The following is a 13,140-nucleotide window of genomic DNA, read 5'->3' on the forward strand; positions in this document are numbered from 1 at the left end:
CAGCCAAGAGTGACCATGAAGCACGGATGAAAGTGGGGGGGCTCAGCCCAACTTTTCTCAGTGGAAGGGCTAGCACCACCTTGTCCCCCCTCCCCCGGCTGATACGCCTATGGGCAGAACATGCATTTTCTCGTCATTTCTCATCTCGAATGACACCGATGTACGCGGCGTCCTTTTTTATCTTCAGACGCATGAGCAGAACCCCAAATATACGGTGAAAAAAATGCCCTCCCCCTCCCCGAAGAGATTCATGAGAAAATGCGCATGCATTTTTTGCGCTGAGAGAGGGTACCGTTGCTGTCAGACATTCGCTTTCACCGACGTCTGCGATCGCCTTGAAAGGCGCCCAGCCAGCGAATGGTCGAGAGTGAGGAGCATGCGGACGGGAGAGTGGTGCGCCAGCTTTCACGGCTCGGTGTTGGCATTTCACAGCGATGGCTCAAGGAAACATTTTCGCATGTTCTAGAGAGGAGCCCAGCCAGCGAACGATCGAGAGTGAGGCTCGAGCGGGCGGGAGACTGGGGCGCAGGGAGGAGATAGAGCAAGCACACATTTTCGGATGTTTTTGAGCGGAGAGGCGTACACCGCCGCATACAACGCCGTATGCCCGACATTACCTGACTAAGAAATGCATTCCCGTTTAAAACGCGTGGCGACATGCCACGGCATGCGGCCGTGGCATGTCCCCCCCCCCCCCCCGCTAGAGCGTACTAGAAGTGTTAAGAGGCTTGACCACGCCTCATCGCCTGATCCCTTCCGCATTGCCCATAGCAGCGGCGCTGCAGTCTAATAGTACTGGAAGAGCCACGTGCTGCGTGCAGGAACTGCTATGCGCTTTGGCTCCTCTGTCGCGCTTTCTTGATGCAGATTTCTTTGTACCTGCCCATCATTCTTGTCTAGCACATGATGTCATAGCCCTTGAAGTATGACAAGCCAATTTACTGTATTTGAACTCCAAAAAGCCCTTGTGAGAGATCAAAAAAGTTCAGAAAGGGCGTGTTTTATACTGATTTCTTCTTCTTAACTCTTTCTTCGTTGATTGGGCGTCTACAATATTCAGAATAACTGAGACAATCTATTGGAAGGTAGCTGTGCTCAGAAAGCGGTGAGATTTTAAAAAATACCGTTTCAAGCGCACGCCGTACCAAGAGGCCATAAGTATAGAGGAGAGAGGAAGAGAATCCGAACCCCCTACGCCATGAATTATTTTTGTAATTTGACTTTTCAGCGTAGGAGGAATACACTTTATTATAAGAAACCAGCAGGTTTAGGTGGCCGGGCCTAGGCCTCCCATAAGGGGACGTCAAGTGCTTTACGAAAATATTTACACGCATTCACGCAACCACCAATTGGCAAAGTTACTCATTCTGCTCCACCCAGCCCCCCTCAAAAAAAAAATTCTGGGTGCTAGCCTTGCGCCGACCGTTTCCAGTTGGCGAAGCTAAATATAGCGTTGTACAAATGCGCACTGTAAACTTCACCTTTTCGACAGTATGCCGTCTTAAAGCTAGTTCAAGTCTAACGCAGTCGGACGAGAAATGCACCGCCTAAAACTAGTAGCTGTGCTAAGGGACATTGCATAGATATTGTTAATGCAGCGGTGACGTGTGAGTTATATGCGTGTTGATATGATCGATTGATATGTGTTGTTTAACGTCCCAAACCACCATTTCATTATGAGAGACGCCGTAGTGGAGGGCTCCGGGAATTTCGACCACTTGGGGTTCTTTAACGTGCTCCCAAATCTGAGCACATGGGCCTACAACATTTCCGCCTCCATCGGAAATGCAGCCAATCCCGCGACCTGCGGGTCAGCAGCCCAGTATATATATATATATATATATATATATATATATATATATATATATATATATATATATATATATATATATATATATATATATATATATATATATATATATATATATATGGCGCCAACATGGCTGCCGAACATTTCTGACTTCTTTATTGAACTTCCTTGCTTTCCTGCGGTCCAAATGTCACTCGACATGACGGCGCTGCCAGCGGTATCAACGTTCGGTTGCGAGCGGATATGCAGCTGGCAACGATGGAAGCACCGTGACAGCGAAGCACTACAAAATCACACCCACCATTCAACCGCTTTGGGATCTGGCGCCGACATGGCTGCCGGAAACTTACGTCGAGTATTTCTTCAGGTTAGTTACTTTTACCTCACTGTATACGGTAGGCCGTATAAGAAATCGGCGCCAGATCCCACTGCTGTTCTTTGTTCGGTGCTTTGCTACCTGTCGGCCTTGCACGCGAGTGCTGTCGCGTGTGGTGATATGATGAAAATGATCTAGCTGTTATCTGGGGATATAGAGCAAAACCCAGGCCCTCAAGCACCACAACAGGAAAAGCAAATGTTCGACACCATCATGACATTACCTTCAATGCAGATCTCTCAGTCTGCCATTCTTGATGAACTTAGCTCTATCCGAGCTAACCACGAAGCTTTTCAACAAAAAAATAACAGAAGAAATACATTCAGTGCGGAAAGAGCACCAGGCGCTTGAGCAGCGAGTGGCAGATGTAAATGATAGATTAACGTGCGTAGAAAATAACACCCCCCTAGGTAACACGGGCCAAAAAAGAACTTGAGCGACTTGCAGCTCAATGTGGAGTGCTTGCGCGTGCATGTCAGGCTACGAAAGATTGTCAGGATGACCTCGAAAGTAGGGATCGTCGAAATAACCTGGTATTTTATGGTTTCCCAGACAATGAGAAGGAAACGTGGGCACAATGAGAGGAAAATGTTATTTCTTTTTGTTCTATTGACTTACAGCTGAAAATTTCCTCTGACGCTATTGAACGAAGTCACAGATTAGGCCGATATTCGGTGGTGAGGAAAAGGCCCGTCATATCAATGTTTCTATCTTTAAAAAAAAGAACGCGTGCTGAAATCTTCTGGCAAGCTAAAGGGAACCAACTTTAGAATCAGTGAAGACTATTCACCCAAAGTCAGGCTAGGGAGGCAAAAATTGATTAAATACGCTAAAGGAAAGGGTGGTGATCTTAATCTTCGTTTTAATAAGTTATTCATGAATGACCAAATATTCCTGTATAACAGTGCTGAAGATAGAGTTGTGCCTAGTCGTAGATAGCAATCACCTCGAAATGCCGTTTTACTGACAAAAGAGTTGAGAAAAAATGAACCAACGTGCATCGTAGTTAACTGTCGCAGTTTGAAAAACAAAAGAACAGAATTTCTTTCGTTATTAGACATGTCTAAACTACACATAGTTTTTGGCACGGAATCTTGGCTCTATACCACCATCGCAGATCATAAATTCTTTCTGTTGACCTATGCAATATACCGAAGGGACCGCACGGTGCACGGAGGTGGTTTATTTCTAAAGATCCATAACAGTATCAGTAGCGTTCGTATTTATGGTGTTAGTGACTTTTGTGAATCTGTGTGGTGTAAGGTTATGCGAATGGTGGCTCAACTGTGGCTGTTGGTTCCTTCTACAGGCCCCCTAGTAATACAGCACCCGAGACTTTATTTACTTTAAGCAATATTTTGTCAACCCTAAATACAACATACATAATGGTTTCCGGTGATTTTAACCTACCCGATGTTGCATGGTCCTCATTCAAACCAATAATTCACAGTGAGTCACTGCTACATAGAGTTATTCAAGAAATCGTGAATGCCCATCAGTTATATCAGCTTGTGAGAGCCCCCACGAGGGTGTGCAGTACTAGTGCAAACGTATTAGACCTGTTTTGTTTTTCTTTGTAATGATCAAACTCCTGCTTCCTCTGTTGTTACAGTGCCAGGTATTAGTGATCATGACGTTGTCCTTGTCAAAATGTGCTTAGCTGTAGCTCAACAACCAGCTTCCGGTCCCAGAAAGGTGTTTTTATATGAAAAAGGAGACTACGCTTTTATTTCAACAAAACTAGACGCTTATTTACCTGAGTTTCCAGAACTATGCTCATGTACTGACGTGAATGGCTTGTGGAATGAGCTAAAAACAAAACTGTTATCTCTAACTCAAACTTTTGTACCATCACGAGTCATATCAGCCAAATAACGAAATGATAAGCCACGGCTAAATAAGAAACTTCAAGTGCTCATGAACAGAAGAGATTGTCTCTATCGCAAATATTGTCACATGTCAGACCCTGAAACATACAAACAGATGAAACTACTTGGTAAGAAGATAACCAAAGATCTGAGGAAAGCAGAGAGAGCATACTTTAGTGATCTGAGTATTAAGGTGAAAACTAACACGAAACTCGTCTAGAAATACGTTAAAAGAAAGACAAAGGTTCCTGTTGGTATTCCTGATATAAACGATGGTAACTAAATACTTGTCGGACAGTACAAGTAAAGCTGAATGCTTTAACTGGTACTTTCAGTCTGTGTTTTCGGTTTCATCAGCCGTTCAAACTACAATGTGCAACACGGTAAAGTTATCGGAAATGGCGGAGTTTGAAATTTCAGGACAGGGTGTTGCATCTCTTTAAAAAAAACCTTAGTGCGAACTCGGCATCAGGGCCAGATCAAATCTCAAACTTCATTTTAAAGAACTGTGCCCTTTCAATAAGCCCATTTCTTGCAGCTGTGTTCAGAAATTCTTTATTGCAGGGTACATTACCTGATGACTGGAAACGAGCAAATGTAATTCCTATTTTCAAGAGTGGTGACAAGTTAAGTACTTGCAACTACCGGCCCATTTCGTTAACATGTGTGTCCTGTAAGACACTTGAGCATATTATATACTCGAACTTGGCAAAGCATCTTCAGACAAACAATTTTTTTCTGTCCAACACAGCACGGTTTCCGGAAAGCGTTTTCCTGCGGTGCGCAACTCGTGGAATATACACATGACATCGCCGCAACGTTAAATTCCGGTAGCCAAATTGATCGCATTTTTTTTAGACTTCAGCAAGGCTTTTGACACTGATACACACTCGCTCCTTTTACTGAAAATATCGTGATTCAATATGTCTGCATGGCTACAAGCTTATCTCTCATGCAGGAAACAATGCACTATCATCGATGGCGCGTCGTTGTCACACGTAGACGTCATTTCAGGATTGCCACAAGGCTCCATTCTGGGGCCACTTCTCTTTTTGATTTATATCAATGATCTTACTGAATGCGTGAATAGTCAAGTGAGGTTGTACGCAGATTACTGCTGCATATATCGTGAAATTAAGTGCACTCAAGATTCCGAACAACTGCAGAAAGTCTTTGACTCAGTAACAGCATAGTGCAGTACGTGCAAAATGCAGCTTAACCTGTCATAGTGCTGGGTCGTTAGGTTTACCAAGAAAAAGCAGCCTTTTATTACAAATTACTTCATGGAAAGGATACCAAAATGAATACAAGTATCTTGGCGTTGTCATCAAAAGCACACTATCGTGGAATGATCATGTTCGCATGGTATCAGTTAAAGCCAGTCGCGTGCTGAACTTCCTACGCCGCAATTTCAGAACCATACCCTCTGTTCTTAAACAAGTTCTTTACGTGTCAAATGTACGCCCGATTTTAGAATGTGCTTGCACTGCATGGGACCCGGCCACAAAGTTAAATATTGGTGCATTGGAGCGCCTTCAGAAACGTGCCGCCCGGTTTATGACGGGTGATTACAACTTCACCAGAAGGTCTAGGGAAATCATTAGTTCACTTGGTTGGCCGTTACTCTCCTCAAGGCGTAAATATATCAGGCTATGTCTTTTTCAACAACCTAATAAACGACAAAACTGGGATCGATAAAAACAAATACATCATACCACCAACATACATCTCATCACGACGGGACCATCCTTTGAAAGTGTGTGAATATATGTGCCGAATATCAACGTATGCAAATACTTTTTTCCTAAACTATACACGAATGGAACAGTCTTCCAAAAAAACATTGACCGCCCCTTCCACAGCGTTTCCTTTCCTTTTAAAGGAGTATGTGATCATACAACGATATTGTATGCTGTGATTTAGGTATTTTTGATTTGTTTTTATTTTTGTGTATCGTGCAATTCAACTTGTTCCCACTGATTTAAATGTACTTTGAAATTGTAAACCCCCCTACAACAATGCCCCCAGAGGATGCTGTAGGTATAAGTATAAATAAGTATAAATAAGATGTGTGTGTGTGTGTGTGTATGTGTGTGTGTGTGTGTGTGTGTGTGTACACATACAAGTTCAATTTCCCAAAACAAGATGCACCAGTGCCTGCCTACACTTTTGACACTTAATATTTATTAATAGCACTACATTAATAATACAAAACATCGTTATCAGTTTGCTGGCTTCCAATGGCGTTACGCCAATGTAACATTTGGGAAGTAGGGCAATTTAAGTAGTCGTTACAAAATGAGAACTTGTTACAACGAATTTACGCAGATTAACAGATGATATATATATATATATATATATATATATATATATATATATATATATATATATATATATGAGATATAACAGACAGTAATGCCAAGGAATGTACAGGGGAAGTTATTAAAATCAATGGAATGTAAATAGGAAGAAAGAAAAGTGGATGAAAAAATTACCAACTGTGAGCAGGAATCGAACCTACGACCTTCGAATTACGCGTTCGATGCTCTAACCACTGAGCTATCACAGCGGCCCTCCCTCCATCCACTTTTTTGGGTTTATCTGTGAATTTAGAAGTAGGAGCGACAGTCAGCGCCATCTATAAGCCAAACAACGAGTGTGAAAACACTCTTATGCGCATGTTTGGCGTCACGTAGCACGTGAACTTATTATGAGCGGGCAGCTGATTAATTGTCCCTCTTATACAACCTAAACACACCAAGTCTGCCAGTACGAGACCCTCGTTCAATGAAATAAGGGAAAGAAGTGTATACCTAAGGGCTCGTTTTTCCGTGTTTTTAACACAATATTAATGAGATATAACAGACAGTAATGCCAAGGAATGTACAGGGGAAGTTATTAGAACCAATGGAATGTAAATAAGAAGAAAGAAGAAAGAAAAGTGGATGAAAAAATTACCAACTGTGAGCAGGAATCGAACCTACGACCTTCGAATTACGCGTTCGATGCTCTAACCACTGAGCTATCACAGCGGCCCTCCCTCCATCCACTTTTTTGGGTTTATCTGTGAATTTAGAAGTAGGAGCGACAGTCAGCGCCATCTATAAGCCAAACAACGAGTGTGAAAACACTCTTATGCGCATGTTTGGCGTCACGTAGCACGTGAACTTATTATGAGCGGGCAGCTGATTAATTGTCCCTCTTATACAACCTAAACACACCAAGTCTGCCAGTACGAGACCCTCGTTCAATGAAATAAGGGAAAGAAGTGTATACCTAAGGGCTCGTTTTTCCGTGTTTTAACACAATATTAATGAGATATAACAGACAGTAATGCCAAGGAATGTACAGGGGAAGTTATTAAAATCAATGGAATGTAAATAAGAAGAAAGAAAAGTGGATGAAAAAATTACCAACTGTGAGCAGGAATCGAACCTACGACCTTCGAATTACGCGTTCGATGCTCTAACCACTGAGCTATCGCAGCGGCCCTCCCTCCATCCACTTTTTTGGGTTTATCTGTGAATTTAGAAGTAGGAGCGACAGTCAGCGCCATCTATAAGCCAAACAACGAGTGTGAAAACACTCTTATGCGCATGTTTGGCGTCACGTAGCACGTGAACTTATTATGAGCGGGCAGCTGATTAATTGTCCCTCTTATACAACCTAAACACACCAAGTCTGCCAGTACGAGACCCTCGTTCAATGAAATAAGGGAAAGAAGTGTATACCTAAGGGCTCGTTTTTCCGTGTTTTAACACAATATTAATGAGATATAACAGACAGTAATGCCAAGGAATGTACAGGGGAAGTTATTAAAATCAATGGAATGTAAATAAGAAGAAAGAAAAGTGGATGAAAAAATTACCAACTGTGAGCAGGAATCGAACCTACGACCTTCGAATTACGCGTTCGATGCTCTAACCACTGAGCTATCACAGCGGCCCTCCCTCCATCCACTTTTTTGGGTTTATCTGTGAATTTAGAAGTAGGAGCGACAGTCAGCGCCATCTATAAGCCAAACAACGAGTGTGAAAACACTCTTATGCGCATGTTTGGCGTCACGTAGCACGTGAACTTATTATGAGCGGGCAGCTGATTAATTGTCCCTCTTATACAACCTAAACACACCAAGTCTGCCAGTACGAGACCCTCGTTCAATGAAATAAGGGAAAGAAGTGTATACCTAAGGGCTCGTTTTTCCGTGTTTTAACACAATATTAATGAGATATAACAGACAGTAATGCCAAGGAATGTACAGGGGAAGTTATTAAAATCAATGGAATGTAAATAAGAAGAAAGAAAAGTGGATGAAAAAATTACCAACTGTGAGCAGGAATCGAACCTACGACCTTCGAATTACGCGTTCGATGCTCTAACCACTGAGCTATCACAGCGGCCCTCCCTCCATCCACTTTTTTGGGTTTATCTGTGAATTTAGAAGTAGGAGCGACAGTCAGCGCCATCTATAAGCCAAACAACGAGTGTGAAAACACTCTTATGCGCATGTTTGGCGTCACGTAGCACGTGAACTTATTATGAGCGGGCAGCTGATTAATTGTCCCTCTTATACAACCTAAACACACCAAGTCTGCCAGTACGAGACCCTCGTTCAATGAAATAAGGGAAAGAAGTGTATACCTAAGGGCTCGTTTTTCCGTGTTTTAACACAATATTAATGAGATATAACAGACAGTAATGCCAAGGAATGTACAGGGGAAGTTATTAAAATCAATGGAATGTAAATAAGAAGAAAGAAAAGTGGATGAAAAAATTACCAACTGTGAGCAGGAATCGAACCTACGACCTTCGAATTACGCGTTCGATGCTCTAACCACTGAGCTATCACAGCGGCCCTCCCTCCATCCACTTTTTTGGGTTTATCTGTGAATTTAGAAGTAGGAGCGACAGTCAGCGCCATCTATAAGCCAAACAACGAGTGTGAAAACACTCTTATGCGCATGTTTGGCGTCACGTAGCACGTGAACTTATTATGAGCGGGCAGCTGATTAATTGTCCCTCTTATACAACCTAAACACACCAAGTCTGCCAGTACGAGACCCTCGTTCAATGAAATAAGGGAAAGAAGTGTATACCTAAGGGCTCGTTTTTCCGTGTTTTAACACAATATTAATGAGATATAACAGACAGTAATGCCAAGGAATGTACAGGGGAAGTTATTAAAATCAATGGAATGTAAATAAGAAGAAAGAAAAGTGGATGAAAAAATTACCAACTGTGAGCAGGAATCGAACCTACGACCTTCGAATTACGCGTTCGATGCTCTAACCACTGAGCTATCACAGCGGCCCTCCCTCCATCCACTTTTTTGGGTTTATCTGTGAATTTAGAAGTAGGAGCGACAGTCAGCGCCATCTATAAGCCAAACAACGAGTGTGAAAACACTCTTATGCGCATGTTTGGCGTCACGTAGCACGTGAACTTATTATGAGCGGGCAGCTGATTAATTGTCCCTCTTATACAACCTAAACACACCAAGTCTGCCAGTACGAGACCCTCGTTCAATGAAATAAGGGAAAGAAGTGTATACCTAAGGGCTCGTTTTTCCGTGTTTTAACACAATATTAATGAGATATAACAGACAGTAATGCCAAGGAATGTACAGGGGAAGTTATTAAAATCAATGGAATGTAAATAAGAAGAAAGAAAAGTGGATGAAAAAATTACCAACTGTGAGCAGGAATCGAACCTACGACCTTCGAATTACGCGTTCGATGCTCTAACCACTGAGCTATCACAGCGGCCCTCCCTCCATCCACTTTTTTGGGTTTATCTGTGAATTTAGAAGTAGGAGCGACAGTCAGCGCCATCTATAAGCCAAACAACGAGTGTGAAAACACTCTTATGCGCATGTTTGGCGTCACGTAGCACGTGAACTTATTATGAGCGGGCAGCTGATTAATTGTCCCTCTTATACAACCTAAACACACCAAGTCTGCCAGTACGAGACCCTCGTTCAATGAAATAAGGGAAAGAAGTGTATACCTAAGGGCTCGTTTTTCCGTGTTTTAACACAATATTAATGAGATATAACAGACAGTAATGCCAAGGAATGTACAGGGGAAGTTATTAAAATCAATGGAATGTAAATAAGAAGAAAGAAAAGTGGATGAAAAAATTACCAACTGTGAGCAGGAATCGAACCTACGACCTTCGAATTACGCGCTCGATGCTCTAACCACTGAGCTGCTCACAGTTGGTAATTTTTTCATCCACTTTTCTTTCTTCTTATTTACATTCCATTGATTTTAATAACTTCCCCTGTACATTCCTTGGCATTACTGTCTGTTATATCTCATTAATATTGTGTTAAAACACGGAAAAACGAGCCCTTAGGTATACACTTCTTTCCCTTATTTCATTGAACGAGGGTCTCGTACTGGCAGACTTGGTGTGTTTAGGTTGTATAAGAGGGACAATTAATCAGCTGCCCGCTCATAATAAGTTCACGTGCTACGTGACGCCAAACATGCGCATAAGAGTGTTTTCACACTCGTTGTTTGGCTTATAGATGGCGCTGACTGTGGCTCCTACTTCTAAATTCACAGATAAACCCAAAAAAGTGGATGGAGGGAGGGCCGCTGTGATAGCTCAGTGGTTAGAGCATCGAACGCGTAATTCGAAGGTCGTAGGTTCGATTCCTGCTCACAGTTGGTAATTTTTTCATCCACTTTTCTTTCTTCTTATTTACATTCCATTGATTTTAATAACTTCCCCTGTACATTCCTTGGCATTACTGTCTGTTATATCTCATTAATATTGTGTTAAAACACGGAAAAACGAGCCCTTAGGTATACACTTCTTTCCCTTATTTCATTGAACGAGGGTCTCGTACTGGCAGACTTGGTGTGTTTAGGTTGTATAAGAGGGACAATTAATCAGCTGCCCGCTCATAATAAGTTCACGTGCTACGTGACGCCAAACATGCGCATAAGAGTGTTTTCACACTCGTTGTTTGGCTTATAGATGGCGCTGACTGTCGCTCCTACTTCTAAATTCACAGATAAACCCAAAAAAGTGGATGGAGGGAGGGCCGCTGTGATAGCTCAGTGGTTAGAGCATCGAACGCGTAATTCGAAGGTCGTAGGTTCGATTCCTGCTCACAGTTGGTAATTTTTTCATCCACTTTTCTTTCTTCTTATTTACATTCCATTGATTTTAATAACTTCCCCTGTACATTCCTTGGCATTACTGTCTGTTATATCTCATTAATATTGTGTTAAAACACGGAAAAACGAGCCCTTAGGTATACACTTCTTTCCCTTATTTCATTGAACGAGGGTCTCGTACTGGCAGACTTGGTGTGTTTAGGTTGTATAAGAGGGACAATTAATCAGCTGCCCGCTCATAATAAGTTCACGTGCTACGTGACGCCAAACATGCGCATAAGAGTGTTTTCACACTCGTTGTTTGGCTTATAGATGGCGCTGACTGTCGCTCCTACTTCTAAATTCACAGATAAACCCAAAAAAGTGGATGGAGGGAGGGCCGCTGTGATAGCTCAGTGGTTAGAGCATCGAACGCGTAATTCGAAGGTCGTAGGTTCGATTCCTGCTCACAGTTGGTAATTTTTTCATCCACTTTTCTTTCTTCTTATTTACATTCCATTGATTTTAATAACTTCCCCTGTACATTCCTTGGCATTACTGTCTGTTATATCTCATTAATATTGTGTTAAAACACGGAAAAACGAGCCCTTAGGTATACACTTCTTTCCCTTATTATATATATATATATATATATATATATATATATATATATATATATATATATATATATATATATATAATTGGCACTTTTTTATATGTTTGTGTGTTTTTTTAATATGTTCGATATGTAATAAGCCTTTCAGTAAGCAATAATTACTATCTTGCGCGAAACCGGCATGATAAAACCGAGTCGTCACCGATATAGATGTTGTGACAACATTACTTATACTCGGGTTTCTCGTGAAATAATAGAGCGCATGTAGGCTTATATGAGGAACACTGTGCTCCGGATATTGTAGAGACTGCCGACAAAACGAGCATGTGATTTAATCGCTCTTTTGGTACTTTTCTCTTCGCCAGTAGCCGGTAGGCGAACCCGTGCAAATTCCAATTGACATTTTCTTTTTTGCGTGTGTAGGTCAGTAGGCTCTTGAAACAGTGACTGTATCGACGCAATTACGGCGTGCCTGCATATTCACTTGTGTACCATGGCGCGTCACAGGTGCGTCCACTGATGAAGGCTCAGAAACGCGTTAAACGCGCTAAAAACGAGCAATTACATGCTTTCGCAGGCTACGGTGCGCGTGCTCACAATGCAGACGCTCCTGAGATCTTCAGTGCCATGGGACTACAGCGCCGCCGCTACTGTCACCCGCCGGAGAATCAGCGGAGATGCGGCGTGGGCGCCTCGTTCATTTCACTGCCCCCTTCTAGTACTCTGTACCCCAGCTAATGTACTTCGACGCACTCGTTCGCCTCCGCTCTATTAAGGGTGGAGACAAGCGTGTCGCCGGCTGCAGCTGTCACCTTTACTAATCCCATCGTCAATGCGCTCACTTCCGTGCAAGTGGATTCACAGGTCTCGAAAAAAGGCGCCTTGTGCTGGACTAGCTTTCACAATCACTAAATTATTCATGGTTCTTGCTAGTTAAGCGTTTGTAGGCACGCATTACTACATCTGAATGAACGCCTCGTGTCTAAAGGTGTTCCAGAGTGTAATGACCCTCACTGCTGGCGTGGCAGCTGCACTGTTGGCAGCGGCTGAATGTGCATAGCTGCTTTGGATCACAGATGGTTTCAGACATCACTATTCACTTTTTTTGCACAGCCCACACACAGCATTTCCACACATCCATCAGCAGTGATAAATTCACTGACGTGTACTCACTGTTTAGATAAATCTAAAGGTGATTATAATTTCCGCGAGGTTTCAGGGGCTGCTGTTTTTTGTGACAGATTTTCGAATATATTTTTCGTGTTTTCATATTTAATGCCTATTTAAACAATGACAATTTTCTATATAGAAAAAAATACCAGCGAAATGCGGTAAGGAGCAAAATGTCGTTTAGCAATAGC

General features: G+C 42.3%; 10 non-coding genes across 10 annotated transcripts; 3 read left to right on the top strand and 7 right to left on the bottom strand.

Moving 5' to 3' along the window:
• Window positions 1–6,550: 6,550 nt before the first annotated feature.
• Window positions 6,551–6,623, bottom strand: TRNAT-CGU (transfer RNA threonine (anticodon CGU)). Its single transcript has one exon. It is a non-coding gene; the product is annotated as a tRNA-Thr (tRNA).
• Window positions 6,624–7,013: 390 nt separating this feature from the next.
• Window positions 7,014–7,086, bottom strand: TRNAT-CGU (transfer RNA threonine (anticodon CGU)). The gene has a single exon. It is a non-coding gene; the product is annotated as a tRNA-Thr (tRNA).
• Window positions 7,087–7,923: 837 nt separating this feature from the next.
• Window positions 7,924–7,996, bottom strand: TRNAT-CGU (transfer RNA threonine (anticodon CGU)). Its single transcript has one exon. It is a non-coding gene; the product is annotated as a tRNA-Thr (tRNA).
• A 382-nt stretch (window positions 7,997–8,378) lies between these two features.
• TRNAT-CGU (transfer RNA threonine (anticodon CGU)) lies at window positions 8,379–8,451 on the bottom strand. The gene has a single exon. It is a non-coding gene; the product is annotated as a tRNA-Thr (tRNA).
• Window positions 8,452–8,833: 382 nt separating this feature from the next.
• Window positions 8,834–8,906, bottom strand: TRNAT-CGU (transfer RNA threonine (anticodon CGU)). Its single transcript has one exon. It is a non-coding gene; the product is annotated as a tRNA-Thr (tRNA).
• Window positions 8,907–9,288: 382 nt separating this feature from the next.
• TRNAT-CGU (transfer RNA threonine (anticodon CGU)) lies at window positions 9,289–9,361 on the bottom strand. Its single transcript has one exon. It is a non-coding gene; the product is annotated as a tRNA-Thr (tRNA).
• Window positions 9,362–9,743: 382 nt separating this feature from the next.
• Window positions 9,744–9,816, bottom strand: TRNAT-CGU (transfer RNA threonine (anticodon CGU)). Its single transcript has one exon. It is a non-coding gene; the product is annotated as a tRNA-Thr (tRNA).
• Window positions 9,817–10,655: 839 nt separating this feature from the next.
• On the top strand, window positions 10,656–10,728 carry TRNAT-CGU (transfer RNA threonine (anticodon CGU)). The gene has a single exon. It is a non-coding gene; the product is annotated as a tRNA-Thr (tRNA).
• Window positions 10,729–11,110: 382 nt separating this feature from the next.
• Window positions 11,111–11,183, top strand: TRNAT-CGU (transfer RNA threonine (anticodon CGU)). Its single transcript has one exon. It is a non-coding gene; the product is annotated as a tRNA-Thr (tRNA).
• A 382-nt stretch (window positions 11,184–11,565) lies between these two features.
• On the top strand, window positions 11,566–11,638 carry TRNAT-CGU (transfer RNA threonine (anticodon CGU)). Its single transcript has one exon. It is a non-coding gene; the product is annotated as a tRNA-Thr (tRNA).
• Window positions 11,639–13,140: the final 1,502 nt, after the last annotated feature.

The sequence above is a fragment of the Rhipicephalus microplus genome, chromosome 9 (genome assembly GCF_043290135.1).
Source record: "Rhipicephalus microplus isolate Deutch F79 chromosome 9, USDA_Rmic, whole genome shotgun sequence".
NCBI classification, from domain to species: domain Eukaryota; kingdom Metazoa; phylum Arthropoda; class Arachnida; order Ixodida; family Ixodidae; genus Rhipicephalus; species Rhipicephalus microplus.